The 17,154-nt window shown below is 38.9% G+C and overlaps 1 long non-coding RNA gene across 1 annotated transcript in view; it reads right to left on the bottom strand.

The window, feature by feature from the left end:
* Window positions 1–7,729: 7,729 nt before the first annotated feature.
* LOC108166547 (uncharacterized) overlaps window positions 7,730–17,154 on the bottom strand; it is an 11,298-nt gene continuing 1,873 nt past the window's right edge. The window contains exons 2-3 of the long non-coding RNA XR_001776897.1: window positions 15,190–15,689; window positions 7,730–9,038 (exon numbers count right to left, since the gene is read on the bottom strand). This is a non-coding gene — a long non-coding RNA (uncharacterized LOC108166547). The remainder of the gene's footprint in view (window positions 9,039–15,189; window positions 15,690–17,154) is intronic.

Below are 17,154 nucleotides of genomic sequence, written 5' to 3'. Positions count from 1 at the left end.
GCGCAGAACCCTCAAGCTCCCAGGCCTCTGGTAGAGGACCCGAGCTATATATATATATAATGCTTCCTAAATGAATCATGGCCAAAGTGTTGCAGGTTCTCTCCCAGATGTTAACCCAAAACAAACAAACAAGCAGATGAAATCGGATGTTTAGCACAACAATCTGTTTTGGTTCTTATTGTTGAATCCCTAACACTGACCATTAACTGAGGTAAATGATGCCTGCAGTGCTTTTCCTCACTAATGAGCCCACCTGGTACTCACCTTGATGGAGACACACAGGAAAACACTTCAGTTGCCAAAAGTAGGACTTCGATGAACCCAAGCAGGTACTTTGCTTTTTCGTAGCTTGAACACTTAAGCTTGTCAAATTTTGCTTTACTAAATGGTTAGCATATAAACTTTTTTTTTTTTTTTTTACATTGAAATTTGCGGTTTTAACATAGCAGTGCAAAAGGGTTCAAGTCAAGAGGTACGATTTTCACTAGCAAGACGCCATAATTGTCATATATCACAACAAAAGTAAACACTGTTCATTTCACATTTTATTTTTATTTTATTGCCACCATCATTTACCACCACTGCTGCATAATTCAAATGGACAATCTGAATACTTCACCTGTGAAATGTGTCGGTTGAACGAAAAACGTATCCTAAGCCGCTGTCGCTCTGGGTCAATTTCCCCCCACTGACTCTTCTGATTTCATATCTTCCCAACCCAGAAACACCAGCAGAGAGCAGCAACAGCATGCTCCACAGCACAGGGATCCTGGCGCTGCTGCAGTCAACGCCTGCATTCTCAACTTGAACCAACAGGTGGCAGTATTACCCTTTGGAAGACAGGGCTGGCAGGTGGCGTAAAAGTTGAATTTCAAATAAATGTACGGCAGGGTCGAGCAGGTCTCTGCATTTCAGCCTGCTAAATCCAATCAACTCGAAGCCTAAGTCCCAGCAACACCCCGTTGCATTAGATCTGACTGGCTTATATGCTTTTATGTCAAGTTTTGTATGTTTGACAAATGTGAAACTCGGGCAAATCATGTGGAATTTAGTGAAATAATGGAAATGTGAATTTGCAAACCAAACAGGGTGTATTTTTTCGCATTCTCCTGCTCGTCTGTCACATTCACACACTCATCATGTCCCCATGATTTCACCATGTTTTGCATGCTGATGCTTTTCCCATCACCCCTTTACTCAAGCTTATTATGTGCTATAATTAGACCTCTGCAGACAAAATGGTCATTCATAGTAAATTACAGTTATTTCAATGTTAAAACAGAATTGCTGTCAAAACACATTTATTGGATGGGTGCTTGGGTTTGCGCCATTTTTATTTTTTTTCATAGAAGAGATTAGAGCATTCCGATTCAATTTTCACACGCTTAAGAAAGAAACGTAGATACCCACATGAGAAATGCAAATGTGTTCATGCCCCCTGAATCGGTCCACATATTGTGACCTTGCTATCATAGCTTTCGGTGTATTTCACTGGGTTTTTGAGCCATATAACAACATATGTATGCAGACACATGGAGATGCAAAGAGGAAGGAATTCAGGATTTTCACTATTTTAGGGAAACATAATGTGTAAAGCGAATATTTGTACACCTGTGTGTCATTTATTTTCAATATCAATCATGAGGGCCTCAGAGGTTTGTTAGAGAACATCAGATAACAAACAGCATCATGAAGACGTAGGAGGTTACAGGAGGAGTTTAAAGCGGTGTTAGGTTATAAAATAGCACCCCAGGCTTTGGATATATCACAGACCACCATTCAATCTGTGATCCATAAGTGGAAAGAGAATGATAAAACTGAAAACTTTATAACATAGACATTCACATAAACAGGTCAGGCAAAACAAGGATTTATCAAAAAACAGCAATTATTAGTCCAAACCTGGTCATCACGAAACTCTGGGAAAAAGAAAACCATAAATTCTGTTTGCAGTCTCCTACGTCCTACGTAAGGGAGCCATCGGACATGTGAATAAAGGTGCTGCGTTCACACAGGACCTGCACTGAACCTCATGACATGTGCATACAGGCAAGAAACATGAACAGCACTAAATGCAGAATGATCCTGAAAGAAAATTTCACAAATCCCGCAAGATACTTTCATTAGCCTGGACTGGAGGTCCACTTTCCAGCAGGCAAAACACCTTGAACATGCAGTCAAAGCAACAATGAAATTGTTTATATTAAAGCCAGTCTTTGTTTAAGAATGTTCCAGAGTTCAAACTTCTATCCTCTGAGAAACTGTGGCAAGACATGAAAATTGCAGTTCAAAAATCAATCAAACGTCAATCACTCATTGTGCAAAACTGCAGAAATACCTTGAAAGACTTTCTGCTGTGATGCACCAAAAGATGGTTCTGGCAAGTTTTGACTCAAAGAGGCTAAATATAAAGTTGCATCACTTTTGTTTTTTCAGAGTATTATTTGTACAATTGTTTACGCCACATTGGATTTTCTTCCCAGCTAGTAAAAAGCCACTGCTTTGTTATGGTCGATAATTAAATCCAAATAACACACACACCAAAAATTTGTGTATCTAACACAACAAAACATTTAAAAGTTAAATGGGTACGAATAGCTTTTCAAGGCAGTCTATTCAAGCCAAACGCACCTGAGATGTGTCATTTGGAGCCACTAAATAACAATTGTATATTAATCGTATATTATGTAAGACATAACATTTTTTTTTTTAAAAAGCAAACAATCAGTTCCCTTTTTGGGGCTCAGAAAACAAATGTTAACATCTGATCCTCTGCTGATCACATTAAAACGAACATACACGCAACAAAACACACCGCCACAGTCACACAGAGGCAGAGACTAACAGTGCTGATGACTGATGTTGAGCCTGATGTGCATTATGCAACCAGCAGCAGTGAGGATTGAGTTTCAGATTACCGTCTCCTCGTACATCTATTAGTAATCTCTTTGTAATGTCCCTTTCATTATATAACACCGTGCCGAATGTAGGGAGATGCTTCCATTTCAAATACCACAGGGATGCCGGGAGAATTTGCAGCTCACAACTGAATGCAATTCAGTTCATTAATCTAGCAACAGTTCCCAACAACGATCAGAGCACGCGTGACGGATTGCAAAAGCCATATCTTATTTCTTGCAAATGATCACAGAACATTTAGACGGGTGGATCCATGGAAAGATAGAAGTTAGGAGGGCAGATATCATACTGGTTTACATAATAACTGTTTTCATTGTTTATAGGAGATTTGATTTGAATATCAGGAGAATGATGCAGCAGCTCGTACACTGGGACGCGCTTGACCTTCACGTCTCCCTTACGGCCGATAACATCTCTGAATCGGCGGTGGCCAGTTTCCATGAATCTGGCTCTGCTGGGCGGTAGCTGGGAACAGAGAAAGGCTGCCAAAGAGACCGAGATCAAGAGAGTGACTGTCAAGAAGATAAATAAAAGACAAGCAGACAGTCAGCTGTGCAGCTGCCTTTCTGATGAGCAGTTTCCAATCAACAACCCGGGAAAAGCCCACACCATCTGCTTTCACCCGCTCTGAGCTACAAACCCTGTTTATCACACACGTAAAACAGTGTGATGATACAGTATAGTATCACATTCTTTGTTTTCTCAAACGCAGGCTCGCCGGATGCACAGCTAATGCAATGTGACTGCTGTGAACAAACATGACGCAGGTCTTTACTTTAAATCAGTGCCGCTGCCATGGGTGTGACATCCGCAATGTTTTTATCACAGCTGTGGAAGTTTATTAAATATGTTAAAGATGTACGTATAGGTGGTTTCTGCACATCCACCATTAGTTTTCGCCTTACTGTGGTTGAGGATACACATGAAGATGCAGATCAGATCATGTTGTTGTAACAACAGTTTGTTAGCATATCTTGATGCGTACAGTCAGGAGGAATCATGCACCCAAAATCCAAAATGTCTGGATTTTTATTTTTTACATATTGCTCTGAGCTGCACACAGTAAGTCTCTGAAGCCAGAAAAGGGTCTTACGTGAGTTATTTTAATAGCAAAATATAAACCCGATGAACCCAGGCTTATACTTTGTTCTTCCTCCTCCTCTTCCGCTTATTGCTGAGTACAGTGCCAGGGTTCTTTTTGACATTGTGACAAAAACATGTTGCATTGGAAATGTAACACAAAACACTCACAACTCCACTTGGCTAACCAGCAACCTGCATATGCAAATTGGAGGTGTGTGTAATTCTCACCATCTGGTAGACCTACCAGAACAAAACATCCAGCATGTGTTGGATGGCAGGGAGTTTTTACCCCAACATTCTCCCCAGATAAACTCTGGTCATTTTTAATCTCCTGATACAACCTAGGAGAAATCTACAGTAAATAATAAAGATTAGCTTTGATTAGCATATTTCAGAAGAGCAAGCTGACGTAGAACAAATCACATTTCTAAAATGCCCACAGATGTCAAAAAACATAAAAATTTTAAAATATGCTTTTTATCCGATTTTTCAACATGTAGCTCCACCTTGTGGAACGTAAGAGCAATACTTACGATTGGATGGATCGTCCGTATTTTGTGGAAAAATTGTCAGAGGATAAAGATGAGCGATGTTATGAATACAACCACAGAGACTTACATCTTTAACGAGGGGAAACAAAGCACAAGGTTTCTTCACACATCACACACACAAGCCTTGTGTGAGAAAGAAAAATGTTCGATTTTTCTCTTTTCTTCTTATATTAAGTGCATTTATTATCAGGTTATACACATTTTATTCAATGAACTGAAGGTCATGAGGCCTGCTTGTCTAATTAGCAATACCTTTTGAAAATAATAACTTTTAAGCAGGTTTTAAACATATATTTTTGTTATTAAGCCCACATTTCTGTAATAATGTTTTTTATTGATCTGACATCTTATTCTGGTCATAAATGTTGCACTTTCATTAACCGTAAATAATAAAAAATGATCAGATTTAAAGGTTTGAAAACATTAGTCTTTATATAATTAAACGATGTAATGCCTTTTACATAGTGAATTGAGTTTCTGAAATAAATGAACTTTTCTGCAACATTCTAATTTATTAAATATGCCATTTTCTTCTGAAGTTTTTGTCTCAATTGAGTCAAACTAGAAGATTAACATAGTAATTTAACAAAAATAAAAAATAAATAAGAAGTCCCATCCCAACCTGTTTTACATAAGATGGCATTCCACTCAGCGCACTTATTTTATACTACTTTTTTTTTTTTTTAAAGTACACTACTGACATTAACAGTAAGAAAACATGTTACACCAGTTGCACGCTGAAACTATAACAAATGTGCTCTTGTTGTGTGAACTTTTCAAGACACACTCAGATCCCCAGCTGACAGATTTCCCTTCACTCTGACGGAAGGTTTTTTCTTACATTGTTGCCGCTTTATGAGCCCTGGAAAAATAAAACTTTGGCTTATTTACTGGGAAGAATGAACTGATAACGGAGGTTTCAGAGGAGATATTTTTCTCCTCCTTTCCACCGAAACTCCCTTTGAATCGGGTTTGATTTAGGGACAGAGGTACAAATGAACCAGAGACGGGAGAAACCGAGAGAAACTCCATGCAGGACGGAGCTGGGTGGACGGCACTGTGTACGTGACTGAAAAAATATAAAAGGAGAGTTGTATGTGTTAAGTTTCACTTTCCCTTCTCTCACACACTGAGACTGAATAATTTTGTAACTTGTTGAACTCTTAACTCGAATATACTTGCAAGTCTGTATGATTAGACTTATTTGACTATAGCAACATCTCTGTATATAAACTGGGTGCTTTTGTGCAAATCAGCACATTAAAAAAAATCTCTCTTGACTAAGCAAACCTAAAGCAGAAGAGCAAATTATGATATGAAATTCAAAGTGCCTACAACAATCAACTATTACTGCTGGACGCCCATGGGCACAGATATTTTCTGAATTTCCTGTTATTATATTTGGACACGTACTGAATTAAATTATTGCACCATCTGTAGGATGATGTTAATTGTCAGTAAGGAGATATAAGCCGTTTATATTCGCAAAACCATTAGAACGACTCTGGGTTGTGGTTACAAGATAAGGATTATGCGCTTCTGCTTGATTAACAACAGGAAGTGGGTCACGGTTCCAAGCAGTGTGCTGAACATTGATTATCTCAGCGCAGGAGGCAGCATGAGGTCAGCTTTTATTTTAGTTCAGACTCTGTTGTTCATCCAAAGGGCAAAGACTTTAAAGGCAACATATAGAACAGTGAATAAAGTGTCTGCCAATTCCAGGAGTTTAATTTTTTTTGTCACATTTGAATTCTTTAGATCATCAAACATTTTTTTATGTTGGACAAAGTTAATATAAGAGACTACAAAATTCAGTTTTTTTTTAAAGAAAATAAATCTAAATCAAACTGAGCCTATGTGAAAAAGTATCCATCCCCTTGTGAGATTATGAATTAATTGTGATTAATTATATGAATCTCTTCAGAAACATGGAACAGTGGAGAATCCTACCAGGACAAGCTGCTCTACCAAAATGAGTTTTGAAATCTACAAGGTCAAAAAATAATTCAGAACAAAATCCAGGTGGCACATTTAAGCTCAGAGATCATTATTGTTCCAGAAAAAGAATCAGAACTGACAAAAATGTTCAGTGAACAAACCTCTGGTCGTCAGTTAGAGGACAAAAGTCCTCATGGAAAACATCTTAATCTCTGTGACTTTTGGGAAGACATTGTAGGGATTTTCAGACTGCTGTAATTAATGGAGCCATGCACTCAAGAAAACAAACAAACAAGAAAAAGATACAATATCAGACCATCAGTTGATGAATGTATGTGGAGCCACACCTGTTGTTATGTCGCAAGACAAAGTTCCAACACACGTCTGTGTAATACCTCCAAAAATACACAAAAATGAAAGTTGGTAGAAACTTTGTCAAATGTCTACATTAAGTCCAACAAATTCCACAGGATGAAATTCTGAAATTTGCCGTGGCGCGATTTTCAACAGGCCGTGCACATCTTTTAATGTGGCTGAAATTTTAGAAAATGAAAGTTTAGTCAAAACAAACGTGGCTTGGTGGCTGGTGTTCCCAGACAATGCAGCCACACTGTTATTTTAGTTTGTTGCCTAAGAAATGAAATCATCAACTGAACAGCGCATTTTGAATTTTTATTAATCTGATATTTAAATTTGCTTGACGATCTGACATGTAAGAATGTCAGCAAGGGCGTCAACGACTTTCTATAACTCTGAAAAATGAAACTGTGACACCAGATGTGGACGTTGTCAGTAACTTAAAAGCAAAAATACTTTACAATCAATAAAGACAAATACAAATATACATGTTTTATTTTACCTTTAATTCACATAAAACTAAAAACTAAAAAAATATATATACACAGCATTGTAAGCTGACAACTAGTATGGCTTTGAACTTTTTGATTCATCAGCAGATTAAAAAAGTCATTAATGTCCTTGAAAAAGATCAGAAGCTTTCATACAAAGAAAAAGATACAAGATGAACAGTGAGTTCCAAATGTTACCAAAATGGTTTCAGTATTAATAATTTGAGCAAATCTTGCTACTAATCATCCCATACAAGTTCCACATTTACTTCCCCGTCCATGAAAGTTTATGTGAGGTTTCGTTTCGCATATCTGGACTGAGCCCTTTGATGTATCAAAACAACACCTGTTTTACAAGATAAACAATTTCTCTACTGTAAATGCTGGATGTTTTTCCAGGAGGCTTGTTACAACAGAAATGATATTTTCGTGTAAAAATTAGTTCTTATTTTTTTTGTTTTTCTTTTTCCCCTGTCAACACTGATGATGCCTGTCTTTAAGAATATTCCTCCGCCTTCGTCGGAGCTGGGGAGAAAAAAAAAAAGAGGAAGGCACGGCAGAACAAAAGAAACGGTGTTGTAAGTTGCACTTCTGCAGAGGATTTTAATCCAGTGGGGGTTGGATCAGGGAGAGACTGTCAAACAGGGCCCTCGAGCTCCTTTTTCCGTCAACAAAACATCAAAGTGTCCTATTTTCAATTCTTCCCCTGAATTTTATCTCCTTTCCTCCAAAATATAAACCAAACTTTATCTCCATCTGTCGTGGATCAGAGACGACCTGCAGCAACGTCTCTGCGCTCCCTGTCTTCTGCTTTAAGCCGTGGGTCTCGACCTGCTGTGCGTTTGCTGCTCTGTTGCTTCCATCATTAGCGGTGCAGCTAAACTAAACAGCAAAACTGATTGGGGACGAATCACATTTTTAACATTCGCTCTCAAAAGCATTTCACTGCTTTCAACCAGCCAGACTTATCAACCCCAGCTCCTCTATTCCACTCCATTGCACTTTCGCTGTTTCGCCTCCACATCCTCGCCGCCGTCCTGCGTGACGAGATGAAAAAGACTGGCGTAGAGGAGGAGGAGGAGATGGCGATCTGCTTGTGTGGAGCGAGCCAAACTGACTGACAGATGGACAGTCCCAGCGACGCACAGCAGAGATAAGAGGATTTGGGCCTTGCTTGTTGTTGTTGCTTTTGGTCTTGCCTCAAATCTTAACTCTGTTAGCTTACTCTGAGCTCCCCCGAATGGCACAGGCGAGATGGGAATGATGGCGCATTGTTACACGGTTTTTGTAGCACAAATGGAGAGAGAGGGGAGACAGAAAAGCTTGGGAAGACTCCTCCACCTCTACCATCATGACTTGACGTTTGTCCTTGCATCGGGTTCACATTTTCAGGACCTCGATCAGGCTGCAGTCAGCATGTACTTCTCCTCTGCCCTTGTCTGATCCAGTCTGACAGCAAAAACTGGCATTTTGTCTTGATGTGAAGGCACCTTGCAGGCTTTGTAGAGGACCACGAAGAGGATGAGGATGAGCAGGCCCACTACGGAGTTGCAAACAATGGCCAGGATAGCCCAAAGAGACAGACCCGCACTCAGCTCATGCTCCATGCTCGACCCGGGCAGCGGCCACATCAGGCTTCAGAAGAGTCTGAAGTGCCCAACCATTATGTAGTAATGCTCATCTTCCTTGGAAGTAATGTCTAAAGTGGAAAAAAAGAAGAAATTCTCATAAATAACCATAAATTAAAAAATAAAAACTCAAACAGTACCATGCAGAAACACTCATACTTGATGATTTTTTTTTCCAGATATTGCAACTTTATAGCTACAAACTTCAAAATATAATACTGGGATTTTCTGTAAAGTAAAGTAAACCATAGTTTTTGTGTACATTCAGGTTCAGAAGCCCTGAATTGATGCTATCACCATTCACTGCAGTTACAGCTCCAAGTCTCCAGCAGCCTTGCAAACCAAAACAAAGGTTTTCCCCACGCTTGTTGAAAACAGTCAGGTTGGATGGATCCGAGAGCATTAATCTGGTCTCAGTTGGAATTAGATCCAAGCCGTTGTAATGTTCAGTTTTACATCGCATTGTTCATTGTAGCTCTGGCTGCATGGTAACAGTAGTCACTCTTTCTGAGTAGTACTGCAGAAAGGGAATGACTTTTGGAATATTACAACAACCAAAAAAAAGAGAAAACTTTCACTGGAGACCAAGACGTCTAAGCATCTTTAAATTCTTGCAAGCAAGACTAATCTGCAGGAGGAAGCAACGTAATTAACAATTACTTTAACAATGATGCTGAAAGTTGTGCTGAGTTCTACAATCTTCATAAGTGCAGTGCTTTTCTTACTGCTGGCTCCATCCTTGCCAGGTCCAGTTTTTCTTGTTTCCTGGGGTCTATTCAATGCATCTATGTTAAGAAAGTCTAAAATTAGTAACTTTCCAAACTAAGAACCTCCAGCATTGGAAACTTTTCAAATAAGTAATAGTGATATATCTACCAGACTGGTCAGAAAAGTTCATCAGAGCAAACAAGACCATGATCAGTTCAAAGAAAACAAATGAAATGCAAGTTTTCTAACAGTCTCCACCCCAGTTTCACGTACTTTGCAGCTTTTAACCGGTTGTCTTCCAGTGTTGTCAGGCATTTATAGCTCTGCCGAAGAAAAGCATCCCTGCAGCATGATGTTGTTTTTATATTTCATTGTGTGAATAACGTGTTCAGGTAGATGTGCAGTATTGTAATATTGCAGCTCCTGCTGTTCAGGAGTGATTTCAAAGTTATTCTTCCCCTTTATGGACTTTTCAAGTTGGCTAATGAGGCTTAATTTTGGTCTCATCTGACCAGAAAACATTTTTTCACACGATTACTAAGCCTCTCATCTCGCTGGGCGAACTGCGAAAGGGATTTCTTATGGAGGTTTTTTATATTAGCTGTCTTCTAGCCACTACACCGGTTTTGTGAAGTGAATAATAAATAGTTGTGGACACTCAAACTGTGCATCTCTGCATCCTCTCTGGTTGTTACCTTGGCCCGTCTTGACTAATGCTCTCCTTTTGTGGGTTTATGTGGAAGGTCATGTGTTAGCATGTCTGAAACCTGCTATTTTCTAATGATGGATTTAACATTGAAATTTATATTAATAAAATGCCTGAAAAGCATGAATTATTTCATTATCTTACATTGGTTGATCTGAAAATCCAAAGAAAACACTTTAAACTTTACGGTTGGCAAGCAATGGAAAAGTTGAAGAAGTGTGAAGACTTTTAAAGGCACTGGGTGAAAGTGACACGCTTGGCAACAGTAAACCTGCCTGTCACATGTTCACGCTAAGTCCTCGGGTAAAGATTACTTTCCCTTTAATGGGTTAGTCATGAAGTGCAGGGGCTTTATTCTGAACAGGTACTTTTATATGGAGCAACCTACATTTTGTTTCACGGCTGTAAAAGTAGGTTATATTATCAAGGCTTATTTTTAGAGGGAAAGGTAGTCTTTCAGTGTCAAATACAAACCCCCAAAGAAACTTATAAAATGTAACATAATATATGGATGTATAAGAGTCTTTCAGTTTTATATGAGAGTAAGGAAGACACATGAAGAAGTTTTTCTTCACGAGTTGTTCTGAATGACAATTTTCAGGAAAAAACACATCGGAATACATTCGTTTTGTGGCTGATATTAAATCGTCAAGTGAGTTGTAATGGTGAGAAAAAAACAATGCAACGACCGAGGGAAAAAGGGATGGTTGTCAACCAGATTAAAAGTGTGAATATTTCCCTACTTAGGAGTTCAACAGATAAGAAAAAAGAAACCCTGCTCATCTCCTCGTCCTCAGCCTTTTCTCCCTGCTCTCCTAATGCATTTCTAATGAGATCTCAGATTTCCTCTTTTTCTCCCCAACTGGTGGCAATATTGCAACAGTCCAAGTCGTCTCCTGCTGTTGAGGAGTCATTTCAAAGTTATCCTTCCCTTTATAGGCATTTTATGACCAGGCCAAATAAAGATGGATCACTAAGCTGTAGAAGGTGGCAGTGATGCATTTGATCTGCTTGCCAGCTCCCAAACTTGCTCTGTGTTTGGAGCAGATGGGTCCCCTCTCAGGATGCTGGTGGCACTATTGTGGAGGGGAAATTGCCCTCATAATCACTAAGTGACATGACTCTCAGTAAAACTGCCCTCAGTTTTGCAACCTGTTTTTAAAAACATTGTGTAAAAAGACATCGTGTTTTGACAGAATTGAGAAAACATTAAATATGGAGGGGTTTGTTAATTAGAGCCGGTTTGAGGAATGTGACTGATGTTAGACAGAGGAAGGTGAAGAGGAACAGTGTTCATGTTAGCGTTCAGGTGAGAGAAATCAAAAGAGTCTGAGAAATATGTTAGAACAGAGGGCTGTTTGCACGCTCATTTTAATTTCAAGCAGTCACTGGGCCACGACAAGGCGAGTCCCACAGTTATTTGTGATCTGAAATTATAGCACCATTGCCAGACGCACACTTCCCAAAGTGATCGTGGCTCGTGTTTGAGTCATTGAAAGGCTCATTAGCTTTCACTTGCGAGAAAAATAACGCTCTATTATGAAGCATTGCAAAAGTATTCACACCCCGTGAACATTTCTTACATTTTGTTACGTTACAAAACGTCAGTGCTAACATGTATTCTATACCGACACAAATTAGTGCAGTTTGATACAATGTGTGGAGAGCATCTTTATTTAACCACCTTTACTCTGATACCCCTGAATCAAATCTAGTTCAACCTGTTGCCCTCAGACTTCACTTAGTAAACAAAAGTTAGGCAAAGGATACTGATTTCCACTTTTTTTGTTTAGAAATAAAAATCCTATTGCATGTGTTTGTATTCAGACTTCTTTTCTGTCATGGTTAGCAAAAAGAGCCCACGTGTGTAATTTAGTCTCAATATGAATCTAGCCGTACAATAAAAGCCTGAGAGGTTTGTCTGCTAACAAGCCAGACTGATCAGGAATACAGATGTGGAGACGTTTACCAGGTTTAGGTGTTGCAAAAATTTATATTTTAACAATCTGAATTTCACATTAAGGCTGCACAGTGGCGCAGTTGGTAGAGCTGTTGCCTTGCAGCAAGAAGGTTCTGGGTTCAATTCCCGGCCTGGGGTCTTTCTGCATGGAGTTTGCATGTTCTCCCTGTGCATGCGTGGGTTTTCTCCGGGTACTCCGGTTTCCTCCCACAATCCAAAAACATGACTGTTAGGTTAATTTTTCTGTCTAAATTGCCCCTAGGTGTGAGTGTGTGTGTGCATGGTTGTGTGTCCTGTGTGTCTCTGTGTTGCCCTGCGACAGACTGGCGACCTGTCCAGGGTGACCCCGCCTCTTACCCGGAACGTTAGCTGGAGATGGGCACCAGCAACCCTCCCGACCCCACTTAGGGACAAGGGTGAAAGAAAATGGATGGATGAATGGAATTTCACATTATCCAAACCTAGACAGAATACCCACACATATGAAGACAAGGCCTCACACCAAAACTGACGGGACAATCTTAATCTAAGCAGCCAAGAGCTAACATAATGCAATCCTGGAAGAAACCCTGTTAGTGCCTGCAAAGGACAGTGAGGTTGACTCTGTAGGTTCATGTTCTAGCAGGACAAAGATGCTAAAAATTACAGCCAAAGCAGAAGGAAGGTCTGGACCTAAATCCATTGAGAACTGATGTACACTAATGCTCTCCCTCCAACCAGACTGATCTTGAGTATTTTTGCAAAGCAGAATAGAACAGATTAAATTTTTTTGTCTTGCATTTGTGATGTTTATGGAAAGTTCTTTGGAGTTCTTTGCACATTTGGAGTTAGCAGATCTTGACAAGTTAAAGATTTGCTAAAATTTAACTTAGCAAGATTAGCTAAGCATCTTGTTGCTGTTGTTAGCAGCAGCTAACAATGCTTAGCAGCATTGATGGTTGCTGAAGCATCTCTTCATTCCTAAAATGATGTGCCAGTCTCTTAGTTAAGTGGAAGAGACGTGGAAGTGTTTACAACGTTAATGGGGTTGATTTAAAGGTTCAAGGATCACAGGATTTAACTAAACCACCTCCAACACTTGCAAACACTCTCCCTAAGGCCACAGTCAATACAAAGATAGAATCCAGTGTTATGCAATCACTGTGCTCTGCTGCAGCGAACGTCTGAAACTGGGAATAGAAAACATTGTAATCTAACAAGAGCTTGAGATTTAGCCTCAGCGTATGAATAGTGTCACTGTCTGACATAGAGCCCTGTTGTGTTCACATGCAAAAAAAAAAAATCAAATGCAAATGCAGCCTATGTGATGCACCAATGTGCTTGTTTGCAGAACAATGCACAGTGGGCTCTGCATGCAAAGACAAACCATGTTCACAGTGACCACATGGAAAGCAGGTTAGTATTTGTGCATATCAATGTGTCACCTGCAGTGAACTATGTGACTTAGGGTTGATATGTGAAGATGATAATTGAGGTGGTTGTTTTTAAAAGACAAAATTGAACACATTTTCAAAGGAAGGTTTGGTTTTAATATGATTGTTAAATAGCATCAGAGACTCTGGTCAAAGACTTTTCACATGTGGGTGAAGAGCAGGTGGGTGACCTTGCATCATAGCTACAATTTCAGAGAAAAACTATTTAATAAAGCTGCTAAAGATGAACTCTGACAACTTTACTAAATATTGTAAAATATCATAATGTTTTAAGGGTCAAGCTTAGGTGACTTTGTGGTTTCTCTGAGATGTGGAAATTTAGTAACCAGCAGAAGGAACTGGTACCTTTGGTCAAGCAGCTTTTCATGTCCGTTAAAATGAGGAATTATTTACTGAGGGCTTGAAGCTGATTCCAGCCTGGGAGGTTTTTAGATTCTTTAAGAAGACCAGGCTTCTTATCATTGTTAGCAGCCAGACCACGATGGCTCCATGATGCTTCTTGTCTCATTGTGGTCTCTTTCAAGCTACGTTGTTTTATTGTCTTTTAAACTGTTTTATGTTGTTTACGGCCCATTTGTGGACATGCACAGCAAATTAGCTAAGGCTATAAATGTTCCGGACCTCAATGCAATTCAACGTATGCCGATTCCAGCTGAATTTTATTGAAACCGTAAGCAATAAGATTAAGTATAACTTGTGCTTTGGCTTTATCTAAAAAACAGCAGTCCCATAGTTTATAGTTTGCAGTTCAAACTATAACCTGATTAAAAGAAAAAGAGTATTATCTCGTTGGGTCTGAAAAAAAGGGGAATACATAAAAGCAATAAACCTTTTAGCTGTTACAAGTCATATTTATATCACTTTAATATTTGGTATTTGACATATAGTGTTGAGCAGAAATACGTGACATTCTGAAAGTGCCACAGTTGAATGGTGCATGAAATGTATTATAAATGATCAAAAATTAGGAAATGCATTTAAAATCAGTAAAATCAATATTTATCTAATTATCATATTAAAAGACTTGATTAAAAAACCTATTCAACTATTTCACTATTTTGCTAGTTATTTCTTGTTTGTGTGTGATAGTGATCTGTGGTGACATCTGATACTGATGCACAAGTTACAAGAAGTATTTAATGTACTAATTAGACATGAAAATGAAATATAACGACATTTTTATTGAATTGAATTTCACACTAAAATATTTCATACAGTCTTGACAAATATTTATGTGGTTATGTTTAACTATGACTGGTACAAATAATTTCTCAATGACTTATTTTTTAACTTAGTGACACTTTTGGCACTCCATATCGTCTATTTAGTGGATTTCTTCAAATCGGTCGCTGTGTGTTTGTCCCTCCGACATGAGCGGCCGCATTCAGACCGAAAACAAACATTTCACAGCTCACCCGCTGGTCCTCTCTGATGTCTTTCCCCCACGGATTTGGCTGCTACACCTCCAGGCTCAGATCATATTCCCGAAGCAAAAAAGAAACAAAAACAAAACAAAAACCCTAACAAACCAACAAGCGCTGGACTTCTCCTTCTCCACAACGATGCAAAAACTTCTGTCTTAAAAGAAGTTCCCGCGCTGACACGCAGCGCCCGTTTCGCAGGACTTCAGCAGATCAATGACGCCGGTCTCTCACTGTCCCACTCGGATCAAATTGACGCGGCGTCCTCGGTTAATTCCTGACTGCTGACAGACGCAAAAGAGGCGGCAGAAGTAGACGCTGCTGTCACTGTGGCTCATCATCATCATCATCATCAGTATCCCCCGCCTCTCCTCCTCTGTCCGTCCCTCAGTCTCTTGCTGCTGTCTTTCTATTTACAGACGCTCTAAGGACATCCGATCAGGGGCTTTCCTTTCACCTCTGTGACTCGCCAGAGGTCATTGTGACAGTTTAACCTATCAACATTAATAATAGAAGGAAAACAGATAGATTAGAGAACGCAGTTTTAGAAAGTTATATATAAACTTTTGTCCAAGTCGTTTTGAGAAAGTGCTTCAGCTTTTTTACATGCTTGGTTTGACATCATGCTAAGTAAATGTCACAATTTGTGCAGCGTGCTTCCAGTGTGCTTCCAGCTTCTCCAGTGACATGAAGATGTCACTGGAGAATTTGTATCATGTGAAGACTTTTTTTTTATATGTCTTGTGAATTATTTGGGACAAGGACATAATTAGTTTTGGTCTACAAACTGGCATATAAATTATTTCTGTTTCTTCATTATTATGCACTGCTCCTTTTGTAAATAAATACATCTGATTATGAGAACAATATTTACTTTAGAAGAAGTGGCTTTCGAGCAATTGATAGATAACCGTTTTTCCTTTGCCTTGTTTCACCCTAAAGTCCATATTTGTCGTCAAACTTTTTACATAACTAAAACTTAAACATCTTGCAAGGAGATTACAATCTTTTCAGATGGGAATATAATTTTATTTTGTCATAAATCAATTCATTTTGTCTGAGCGGCATAAATGTTACTGGAATAAGCAACACAGATCACAGAAGTGAAGAAGTAAAAAAAAAAAAAAAAAAAGAAAAGGAAAAAGTTTACCAAGGATTTTTTCTAAAATGAAAACATTGTTATTCTGAGACTGTCTTACAAGAACAGACTGTCTTCAGTCAGAGGCTTCTTCAGATTTGCTGTAATACTGAAAGCCGCAGGAGATCCCACCTAATCACAACCATCATTTTCCACCAATACTCTTTTAGGAATCTTGGACATTATGAGAGACAAGAACATTTAACTTACCTTTGGGATTAATAAAGCATTTCAGAATTTTAATTTAATTTAATTTACAGACATGAGCGGAGCAAAATGAACTAACATTTTTTGTAAATGTTGAACAGAGAATAGGAAATTAGATTTTTTAGTGAGTGTGTGTTTACTGAGATTGTGCCCAAATAAGAGCAAATAAATTATTTTATTTTTAACCTAAACAGCTTAACGTAACCAAACAGAGTTGCTTTACTTTCCATCCTGTGCTCTGCTTTGTATCATCCAAAACAAGGCCCCTAAAGCTGAATAGCTGCTGTTGGAATTTCACACTTGTTGCCTCCCATTTTCCTCATTAGTATTCAGGACAGCAGTAGGGTGTCCCTGGGGAATTCAGCTCTGTCCCGCGCTCCTTTGTATGTGTGTGTAGTCGTACATCCATCTTTGTAGGGATTCGTTTTAGTTTCAGACACTGAGAGGTACTGGATGTTTTCATAAAATAAGGAGATTTTGTACGATTTATTTATGTTAACTTTGGTTAAATGGTTTCATGGCTGACTTTGGAGAAAGGGTTAAATTAGATTAGGAGTTTAATTTGGACCAAATGGCTGCAAGCTCCAATTGTCCTCACAGAGGCTGAAAAAGGG

This window comes from Poecilia reticulata, linkage group LG9 (assembly GCF_000633615.1).
Source record: "Poecilia reticulata strain Guanapo linkage group LG9, Guppy_female_1.0+MT, whole genome shotgun sequence".
Classification (NCBI taxonomy): domain Eukaryota; kingdom Metazoa; phylum Chordata; class Actinopteri; order Cyprinodontiformes; family Poeciliidae; genus Poecilia; species Poecilia reticulata.
This window is presented reverse-complemented; position numbering and strand designations above follow the sequence as displayed.